Source organism: Ailuropoda melanoleuca, chromosome 15, assembly GCF_002007445.2.
Source record: "Ailuropoda melanoleuca isolate Jingjing chromosome 15, ASM200744v2, whole genome shotgun sequence".
Taxonomy (NCBI): domain Eukaryota; kingdom Metazoa; phylum Chordata; class Mammalia; order Carnivora; family Ursidae; genus Ailuropoda; species Ailuropoda melanoleuca.
The window spans coordinates 21,210,997-21,221,216 of NC_048232.1; positions in this window are offsets into that span (position 1 = coordinate 21,210,997).

Genomic DNA, 10,220 nt, shown 5'->3' on the forward strand with positions numbered 1-10,220 from the left:
GGGAAGTGAAATAGAAAAAAAATCTGAAACAACATAAAATTCATGACAGGTTAAAAGTTCAGGTTAACACATTATAGCAAATGTGTAAGTAGAATCACATATAACTGTCATAAAGAATTAGGCAGCTTAAAAGCATGTACATATGTCCAAGATAAATTATAATTATTATTTATAATTTGAAAAAACAAGTTGCAAAGTAGTATGTGCTGTGGTATTATCCTAGTTTTGTAAATGAAAATAATTACAATAAGTAGTTATATATATAAAACTCATAATGAAACATAAAATAGGAATGTGTGTGTGTGTGAGTTTGTGTGTGTGTGTGTGTGTGTGTGTGTAGGGCTGCCTATTCACCATAACCTCTTCTTACCTTCTTCCCGGGCGTCTGTGTAGACATTTCCCAGCTCTCCTAGCATTTAGGTGTGGTCAAGTGATTAAATTCTCAAAATAAAATATGGCTTAGGGGAGTGTGTAGGTCTAGGCTCTTGAGAGTGGACATACTTCCACTTTCTCTTCTTCTTCCCCACCAACTGGAACCTGGATCCGATGGGAACCTATCTCTTGCTGTTCCGACAATGATGATATTGCAGGGATGGCAGAGAAGTGACTAGGAACTGAGGTCCTTGAATGACCATATGGAGCAGAATTTCCTGAACAACCGGAATTCTTACCTTAATATTTAAAAAAACAAAACAATAAACAAACAAACAAAAACCCCACTTTATTTTCTTCAGCAGTTTTAAGCTTACAGAAAAATTGAACAGAAAGTACAGAGATGGCCCATAAGCCCTCCCCCTCGCCCCTAGTTTCCTCTATTATTAACATCATGCACTAGTGTGGTATGTGTGTTACAGTGGGTGATTATTATCAACTGAAGTCCATAGGATACTTTCAAGTTCAATCTTTATATTGTAGATTCTATGAGTTTTGACAAATGTATAATGACATATGTCTACCAGATAGTATCCTATGAAATAGCTTCTTTTCCCTAAAAATGCCCTGTGTTCCACCTCTTCATCGCTCTCCCGGCCCCACCCCAACTCCCGGCAAACACTGATCTTTTTCTATCTCCATGGTTTCGCCTTTTCTAAAATGTCATATATTTGGAATCATGCAGTTTATAGTTTTTTCTCACGCTGGCATTTTTAGGCAAAAGAAAAATAAGCCTCAGTGCTTTTAAAGTCATTTAGCTCCTTTGTAATTATAGCGGCTTAATCTTTATCCTAATAAAGTGAGTACAGGCAGAGAACAAGTTTAGAGGACTGTCACCTGCATGAATATAGACTTTGTCCCTGGGTGGGGTTATGGGAGCCTAGCACTTTGGGTATTTATTTCTACTGACAAAGATTCTCTCCTTGACCTAACTAATATGGCCCCTCTAAACCATCCGCTTGACTAGGCCTGATCTTGGGCTTCTCTCTCTGTCCTTGCACAATCCAGTTTCAGCAAGAACCCTGTTAAGTCAGTTTAAAGAAAACCCCTTGCCCTTGGTATCTGATCAAAATCCTCATCTGCTGCCCCCCCCATTTTATCACTGGGGCTTGTCTTCAGCAGAAATTCTATTATGTCTGGTAAGAATCCCCTATACCTTTGAGATTTCCTCTTTCCCATCCACTGACTTCCAGACTCCTCTGTGCATATAGGGCCCACTTGTCCTTGCTGGAATAGAGTCTCCCCTACTACAAAGCTCCATTGTAGTGCCCCCCCCCCGAAAAAAGTCTGCCTTACCATCGTCAACAGGCGTCACAAATCATTTTTTCTTTAACACTACAATGTTTGAATTTTTAATGGTGACCTATAATTTTGTGACTCGCTAAGTCATATATATGTAAGTAGGGGTTTTTAAAAATTTATTAAAAGATTGTATTTATTTGAGAGATAGTACCCATGCACGGAGGGGGAGGAGAATGAGGGACGGGCAGGGGAAGGAGGGAGCAGAAGGGGGGGGACCAGACTCTCCCCTGAACAGGAAGCCCGAGGTGGGACTCAATCCCAGGACCCTGGAATCATGACCTGAACCGAAGGCACTTAGCCAACTGAATCACCCAGGCGTCCCCAACAGGTAGGTTTGTAATTGTCTTCTTAAACTAAATTCGGAGAGATCGAAAGGAATCACGATATTAATAAGAGTTTAGTATATCGTGCTATTATATAAGACTACAACCGACCCGCGGTATACACCTGATTGACAGGCTGTATACACCTGAGGTCAAACCACTCCGATATGACTCCGCCCACGTGTGCAGGTCACAGTGCAGGAAAAAGAGATAAATGATATATATAAAGATAAAAGATATATATAAATGATATATATATATATAAAGATAAATGACATATATATATAAGATATATAAAGGTTGCTTTTAGGGAAACTAAACATTCAGATTAAGAGATTAAAGTAAAAGCTGGAGTGCCTGACGGGTAAACCTTCACTGACTGGAGGCAAATTATCTTGACCCGGCGTAGACCTGGGACACAATCACAGAGCCATTTGTTTAGACGGCGATGTAGAGAGTGATTTGCTCTGGAACCCAGGCCTGATTGATCCCAAGGGCGAGGTTTTGTGGCAAGGACCAGTTAACATTAGGCAATGGATGTTAATTATTTCAAGCCAGTTCAAGAGATGTAAATATTTTGCAAATACTTTGTATCTGAAGATTTTCTTCCTTTATCTTAAAAGGGTGTATGGCTGGGGCGCCTGGGTGGCATAGCGGTTAAGCGTCTGCCTTCGGCTCAGGGCGTGATCCCGGTGTTATGGGATCGAGCCCCACATNAGGCTCCTCTGCTATGAGCCTGCTTCTTCCTCTCCCACTCCCCCTGCTTGTGTTCCCTCTCTCGCTGGCTGTTTCTATCTCTGTCGAATAAATAAAATCTTTAAAAAAAAAAAAAGGGTGTATGGCTGGCTGACTGCACCATTAAGGGCACTCGAAAGCCAAAGACGCCTTTTCAGTTTGTTAATGACATTTGCTAACGTTTGTTGCTTGCTTCGGATGGGTCCAGCACAGAGCTAAGTCAGTTTATGTGTATTGTCTCATCTAATCCACACAACATATGAGGTAGATGCTAATATTAAACTCATGTCTATCCACCCGACACCCCGATGAGGTGGTTACTATTATAAGATCCATTTCACAAATGAAGAATCTCGCAAGGACATGGGTGCGTCAAGTAAGGGGGCTGAGCCAGGGCATAAACTGGGTTTGTTTACATTCCAAGCTTGAACTCTTAACCGTGTTGCATTATCTATAAAGAAACAGGAGGGGAAAGGTCTTGAGAGCAAGGCCTCAAGAAGGAAAACCCCGCTTCTAGACCAACCTCTTCTCTGTCCGGATAGGGCAGGTGAATCACACAGCTCTTGGGCATGTGCTGGGTAGTAGAGCCAGGGTGTGGAACCCGTGTTTCCAGACTCAAGGCCGGTGGTTTAGCACTTGCAGGCATCTGTGTGGTGGCGGTGGAACGGGCATCCACCAATAGGAGAACGTGTGGAGGCTTCCGTTGTTGGTAAAAGACACTAAGCTTCTCTCCAGAAGCATCATCAATTCCTTATCTCCCACCCTGCTGTCACTTATGTTTAACTTTGTGGCGCTCTGAGCAAGAGAATTCCAGACGCCAAGTGATTACTGAGACATACCCATCATTTTAAGCACCATTTAAAAATTTTTGAGATGTGTAATCTGGACCTAACATTGCCCCCTAAGAGCACGTTGTTGCCATAGCACTGCAGGCGGCATTCACGGCGCACAAACGTATTCCTAATTTAGTTTCTCTAATAAAAATAGAAAGCTGAGAGAGCAGCGACTTTAAGTTGGGTGAGGGGATTGGTAAAATAAACGCACTTTGTTGTGTTTTTCACCGTTTTCAGTGCCATTGTTTTAACTGCAGCCAACAGGATAGCTGTCATCCGAGGTCGTCATTCTACTGGTATTTACCTCTGTTTCTTAGGCCTGTGTTTCTGGCAGCTGTAGACAGAGGGTCCTCAAAACTCCTTGCTGGTCAGTTACAGCAGCTCCTCCGTCACTACACGTGTGTGGATGGTCTTGTCCGGGGCGTGGACCCCAGGCTGAGCTACCAGGACTTTAAAATCACCTAGCCCAGACCCTTCAACACAAACACTTTCTTTCTTTCTCTTCCCACCCCTTTTTACACACACTCACACACACACACACACACACACACACACCACCTCTTTCTACATGAGATCAAGAGATACCATATTACACCACCAACCCACGTGCCTTTTTGGAAGCCCTTCCAAGGATTCCTCATGGTACCGTTCTGGGGAAGATAATAGGAAACTCTGATCACGCCCCAGTGAACACAGATTTCTCCCCTGCTATTTGCTGCTGCAGTCCCTCACTCATTCACTTCGGGGAGAAAAAAGCAGCAGCTGACGTTTCGAAGCTCTCCCGGCATTCACAGCTAGGCCATGTTATTCTGCTCTGAGACATAAACAATCTCACAGAATATCAGATTCAGACAAGGTTACTCGGAGACCAGGGTAAGATGAGACAGGGCAAGGCCACTTCATTGTTTTGGCTAAGCACAGACGAAACCAGGCCACTGTAAGGAAAACCCCCCAAATGCCAAACTTTCCCTTCTCTTACTAAATGAGGATCTGCTGCTTCTGTGCCCAATCACAGAATTGCCCCCCACTTTCTGACAGCATCTGATGTGGGACAAACCCTATTTCCTCAGGCCCTCCCCCAAATCACCCAACCAGGTTCTTCCAACTCAATTCTATGCCCCATCACTGAGACACCCCACGATTCCACACGGCGTGTTCTCCTCACTGCGATGAGTAACAAACCAACATGTTCAACTCTAAGTGTGCTCTTGATGGCCTTTGGCTCGATGGAATTGACCCCCATCGCATGGACTAAATGTTTCAATTATTTTATGTTTCCTTTTTTCCCTCTCTCCTCAAATAGGAGATAGATTTTCAGAAGACAGAGACCAAGTCTATCCTGTCCCCTATTGTATTCAAATACCTGGTCTTTATCTGGAATATAGTTCAATAGTTGCTGAATAAATGAATGAATATGGGGAAATTGGGACTAGATTCATATTCCTTGGATTCTTCACATGTCTCCTATACGGCAAGGAAGCCAGCAGTTAAGTAGTAATCAGCCCGTTGCTAGGAACTACTAACCTACACTGGAAAGTGTACATGAAAGCACTTTATAAACTATACTCACTCTTACAACATTTTTCTTTTTTTTTTAAAGATTTTATTTATTTATTTGACAGAGAGACAGAGACAGCCAGCGAGAGAGGGAACACAAGCAGGGGGAGTGGGAGAGGAAGAAGCAGGCTCCCAGCAGAGCAGGGAGCCCGGTTGAGGGGCTCGATCCCAGGACCCTNTGTCCCAGCGGAGCAGGGAGCCCGGTTGAGGGGCTTGATCCCAGGACCCTGGAATCATGCCGTGAGCCGAAGGCAGATGCTTAACGACTGAGCCACCCAGGTGTCCCAGCATTTTTCCTAGTGGTAATAAAAATTTTCCTCCAGAGTTTGGATTTCCATTGATCCCAATAACTGCTGTGTNTGAGGGGCTCGATCCCAGGACCCTGGAATCATGCCGTGAGCCGAAGGCAGATGCTTAACGACTGAGCCACCCAGGTGTCCCGGCATTTTTCCTAGTGGTAATAAAAATTTTCCTCCAGAGTTTGGATTTCCATTGATCCCAATAACTGCTGTGTAGATGTTTCCTTATCCACCCGCTCCGCCATAGTCTATTTCTTTCTGATGTTTCATTGGTTTTCTCTCTGATTACAAAAACAACAGTTTATTTTGGTATTTGGATACATTGAAAAATATAGACAAATGTAAAGAAGAAAATAAAGCCATGTCCTATTCCTAAAGCAGGCTCCTTTCTCCCAGATTCAAATTGATGTCACCCCATGGTTTGCAGACTGAGACTCAATGTTTAAATATTTAGAGCTTGAAAGAGCAATGCAAATTATATTGTATTAAGTGGTGAAGGAAGGAACTCTGAAGGTATTCATGAGAGGACTCAAGAAGGCCAGAATCCTGCTCTGCCAAAGGGCCAACCATCTTTTCTGCCTCTTAAGCCTGCACATTCCCCCTTGAATAAGGGCCCCAGGAAACAAGGTTTTTCTTTCTTTCTTTCTTTCTTTCTTTCTTTCTTTCTTTCTTTCTTTCTTTCTTTCTTTCTTCTTTTTTAAGATTTTATTTATCTATTTAATAGTGAGAGAGGGACCACAAGCAGGGGGAGTGGGAGAGAAAGGGGCTCTATCCCAGAATGCCGGGATCACGCCCTGAGCTGAAGGCAGACGCTTAACAACTGAGCCACCCAGGCGCCCCGAAACAAGGTTTCTCTTTATTACTTGTGCCTGAGCTCCAGAGAGCCTGGGTGAAGGGTGGTTTGAGTCTGCTGTGAGGATAGAACAGTGGGACAGAGAGGAGTAGAGGGCCAGAAGGGACAGGAATGGAGGTGGAGGGGTTGAGGGGGATGGGGGGGTACTTCCTGTCTCTGACTCCAGTTCAAGTCTTGAGCTCTTTGCACTCTGTGGGTGGCTTTAGAGTTCCAGACCTCATAGCCAGGACCAGCAGGCTCAGAAATATATACACAGTTCTACCCCAGGATTTTTACCATCACCACCAAAACCACCTTTTCCACCTTTGGTTATTCCTTTTATTATCTTCTCCAATAGACTGCAATACTTTGAATGAGCTCATCTGGCCCAATGCATGTATCAGGAGAGCACTGGTTTCAATAGTGTATCTCCTTTTTTTTTTCCTTGCAAAATCGAGCCTCGCATTTATCAGATAAAAATCATCACAGATTTTAAAACATGAAGTTTGCACAGATCAGTGCTGTGGTTCTGATGCTAATAAACAAAAATGTTAGTTGATACCAACAAGCAACAATGTAAGTAACATACAGACACTTTAGCGCTCTTCATGGCTCTTATTGCCCACTAAAATTTAGCAGACACTCTGTATTTATGCATGACATTAATTATGTGTTAGATTGATAAAATTGGGGTTGCTAAAAAAAAAAAAAAACCCTAGCATGTTGAAACCCTCTGGTAGCCATCTGCTGCATTTAATAAATCCCCGGAATCTCTATGATGTCATCAGCAGCCAATCAGAGCTTCTGTTGGCATGTAATCACTTCGCTAGGTAACAGTTTGCTTCCTGCCATGTGCTAGGCATGTTCTGAGCACTGTCCCAAGAAAGATGAATGAAACAGGAGCTTTCTGAAGAACTCATAGTAATTACTGTTGATATAGTCCAATAAAAAATAGAAACTTTGATATTTAATTAGCTTGTGTAACTTTACGAAATTTTGATTTTATTCATCTTTTAAGAATACTAAAAGTAGCTCTAACTTCTTACTGTTATATTCCTGGACTCCTGGTGGAAACCAAAAATTTCAGCAAATATTACCAATGTCCCGAGAGATCAGAATCTCTATTCTCAGTTTTATTATGACTTGCCTGTGGTTTTAAAAATGTCTTAAATATGTAAGGCTTTGAGTAATCAGTTCCAAAATGAGGAAAAACATAACAAACTAGTTTGAAGTTGGGAAGCACATCTGAATTAAGTGGTATTGCATGTACACCTGGAGTGAGGCAATCCCTTCCAGTATCAGACTTGATTCCCAGATGCTGAAGTCCTTTCAGTTTCTTTTCACATGGTCATGGATGCAAAACTCCAATTATCACAGGAATTAACGTAAAGTCTCTGTTTAAATGAAGATATTATCTAAGAACTACGTATTAAGAGCCTGTTCTCTATTCCTGACAGATGTCATTACTCCTTCTACCTGGGTTTCCCAGCAATGAATGATTGATCCAAGTCAACTCGATAAACACGTTTATAGGGCAACACATTCTCCTTTCTGATGCACAAGATTTCAGATGGATCCCAGAAATTCCACTCAAAAAAAGAGCCAAAAGACCCTCAGAATGAACACTTACTGGTCTTAGCTTCATTGCAAAGATCCATGTGTGGGACTAAAATGGAATTTCCTTTCTTCCCATGAAAGACCCTAACCTGGAAAAGCAATATGGCACAGCAATGAGGAACGTTTGCACTGGAGTGGGACTGCCTTGCGTTCAAGGCCCTGCCCTGCCACGTCCTATATCATCTGTACCTTAATTTCATTATCTGTAAAGTAGCCGTAATAATAGTAGCTACCTCGTGCAGGGGTTGTAAGGTTGAACTGAGCTAAGACATGTAAAATTCTTAAATGGTGCCTAGAACATACTAAGGATGTTAGTCATCATTGTGTGGTTTTATCCAGAAGTATTCTGTTAAAAAGATATTTCCTGAGGTAGAGAGAATCAGATAATTTCTCAAGGAGTGGTTTCAGAATTAACAGGCTCCCCCTAAATTTTTTTAAAAATTGGTTTGTTTTTTAATAAAGATCACTTGATCTTTGTATATTATTGAGTAAGCAGAGATCCCACAGAGAGTGCCTTTCTTCTTAGAGGGTTTTCCAGTAATGCAAAATCGCTGTGTGGTTGACCTTTGCTTCCTGAGCCTAGTATTTTTTCCAAGTATCAAAAAATAACTGATAGAATTTATTGGTGTGCTAAAAACCTTCTGCCTCCATCTTCATTACCATACTCAGAAGGAATCCATTAAACTAATCAATATATGCTTACGGTTGCCAAGCTGCAAAGAAATCCAATATCCCTAAGGTTGTAGTGAAGAGGCCGTGTTTTAGCAATGCTCCGTGACTCATCTTTTATCATTCTGAGTCATTTGCAACCGCCTAAACTCTTCCCAGAGTTAATCCTGTTGTAAGAAAATGTCCAAGTAAATGATACAGCATGGTATTTAAGAGGCTCTGACCTCACTTCAGGAGCCAGAGAGAGAAGGGAAATTTCTCTCTTGAAAATAAAAAAAGAAGAAGAAAAGAAAAAAACAGTCAAAACAAGCCCTTTGAAAAAAGAGAAGTCCCTATCTTCCACCAAGCATCTTGAGATTGTTTCTCTATTCCTGTGATCTTTGATTTGCTCTGCTTAGTTTTGGAGGAGCAGCGAGGGCCTGAAATAGAAAGGAGAGATTGCATTCAGATTAAAAAAAAAAAAACAAAGCAAAACAAAAAAGATTTCGCAATCCTAAAGCGTCTAACGGGAAGCTGTTATGATGAATGACAAATCCTTACATTAGGGAGATTTACAGAGCGACCGCAGTTTTGCTGGACAAGCAAATTCAGTGCAGTGTAGGGTAGAAAGTCTCGTGGAACGATAAGAATGACTTGACTATTCTTGCAGGATTACTCAAATATCTCTCTGGAGATTGCTTCATTTAGACTCCAAATTTTAGAACAGTAATCCCTGACACCAGAAAGAGGAAGAAGCAACATGCCAACTGAGTTATTTGGTTTTTATGCAAAAAATAGAAAATGTTCAACTTAGTTCCCTAGGTACAAGGAACATACGTCCTACTGGAGAAAGATAACCAGTGAAAGGAAGAAGCCACACGCTGAGGAAGGAGATAAGAGGATGAAAACTGAGTGTTGGTAATGTGCTTGGCAATTGATTCTTTTTGAGCAGATTTATTGATATAATTCACACACCATGGAGTACACCTGTTTAAAGCGTACATTCCATGCCCTTAAATATATTTACAGAGTTGTGCAACCATTAGCATACACTAATTTTAGACCATTTGCACCATCCTCCACGGAAATCTTGTACCCGGTAGCAGTCACTCCCCACTGGCCTCCTTACTCCCCCCACCTCAGTCCTAAGTGATCAGTAATCTTCTTTCTGTCTCTGTAGATTTGCCTATGCTGAACATTTCGTATCAGTGGGATTCCACAAATGTGGTCATTTGCAAACGACTTCTTTCCCTTAGCTTAATGTTTTTGAAGTTCATTCATGTTGTAACACGTATTGGTACTTAATTCTTGCTTATTGCTGATACTCTGTGGTGCTGGTATACTGTGTTTTATTGATCCATTCATGGTTGATTTTGTTTGTTGCCACTTTCAGGCTGTTATGAATAACACGGCTATGAACATTCATTTCCAAGTTTCTGTGTGGACATATGTTTTCAATTCTCTTGCATAGATCCCTAGGACTAGAATTGCTGGGTCATATGGTAACTATATTTAACCTTTTGAGGAACTGCCAAATTGTTTTCCGAAGTGACTTCACCACTGTGCATTGTCACCCATGATGTATGACGGTTGTAATTTCTCCACATACTTGCTAACATTTGTTATTGTCTTTTTTCCCAGT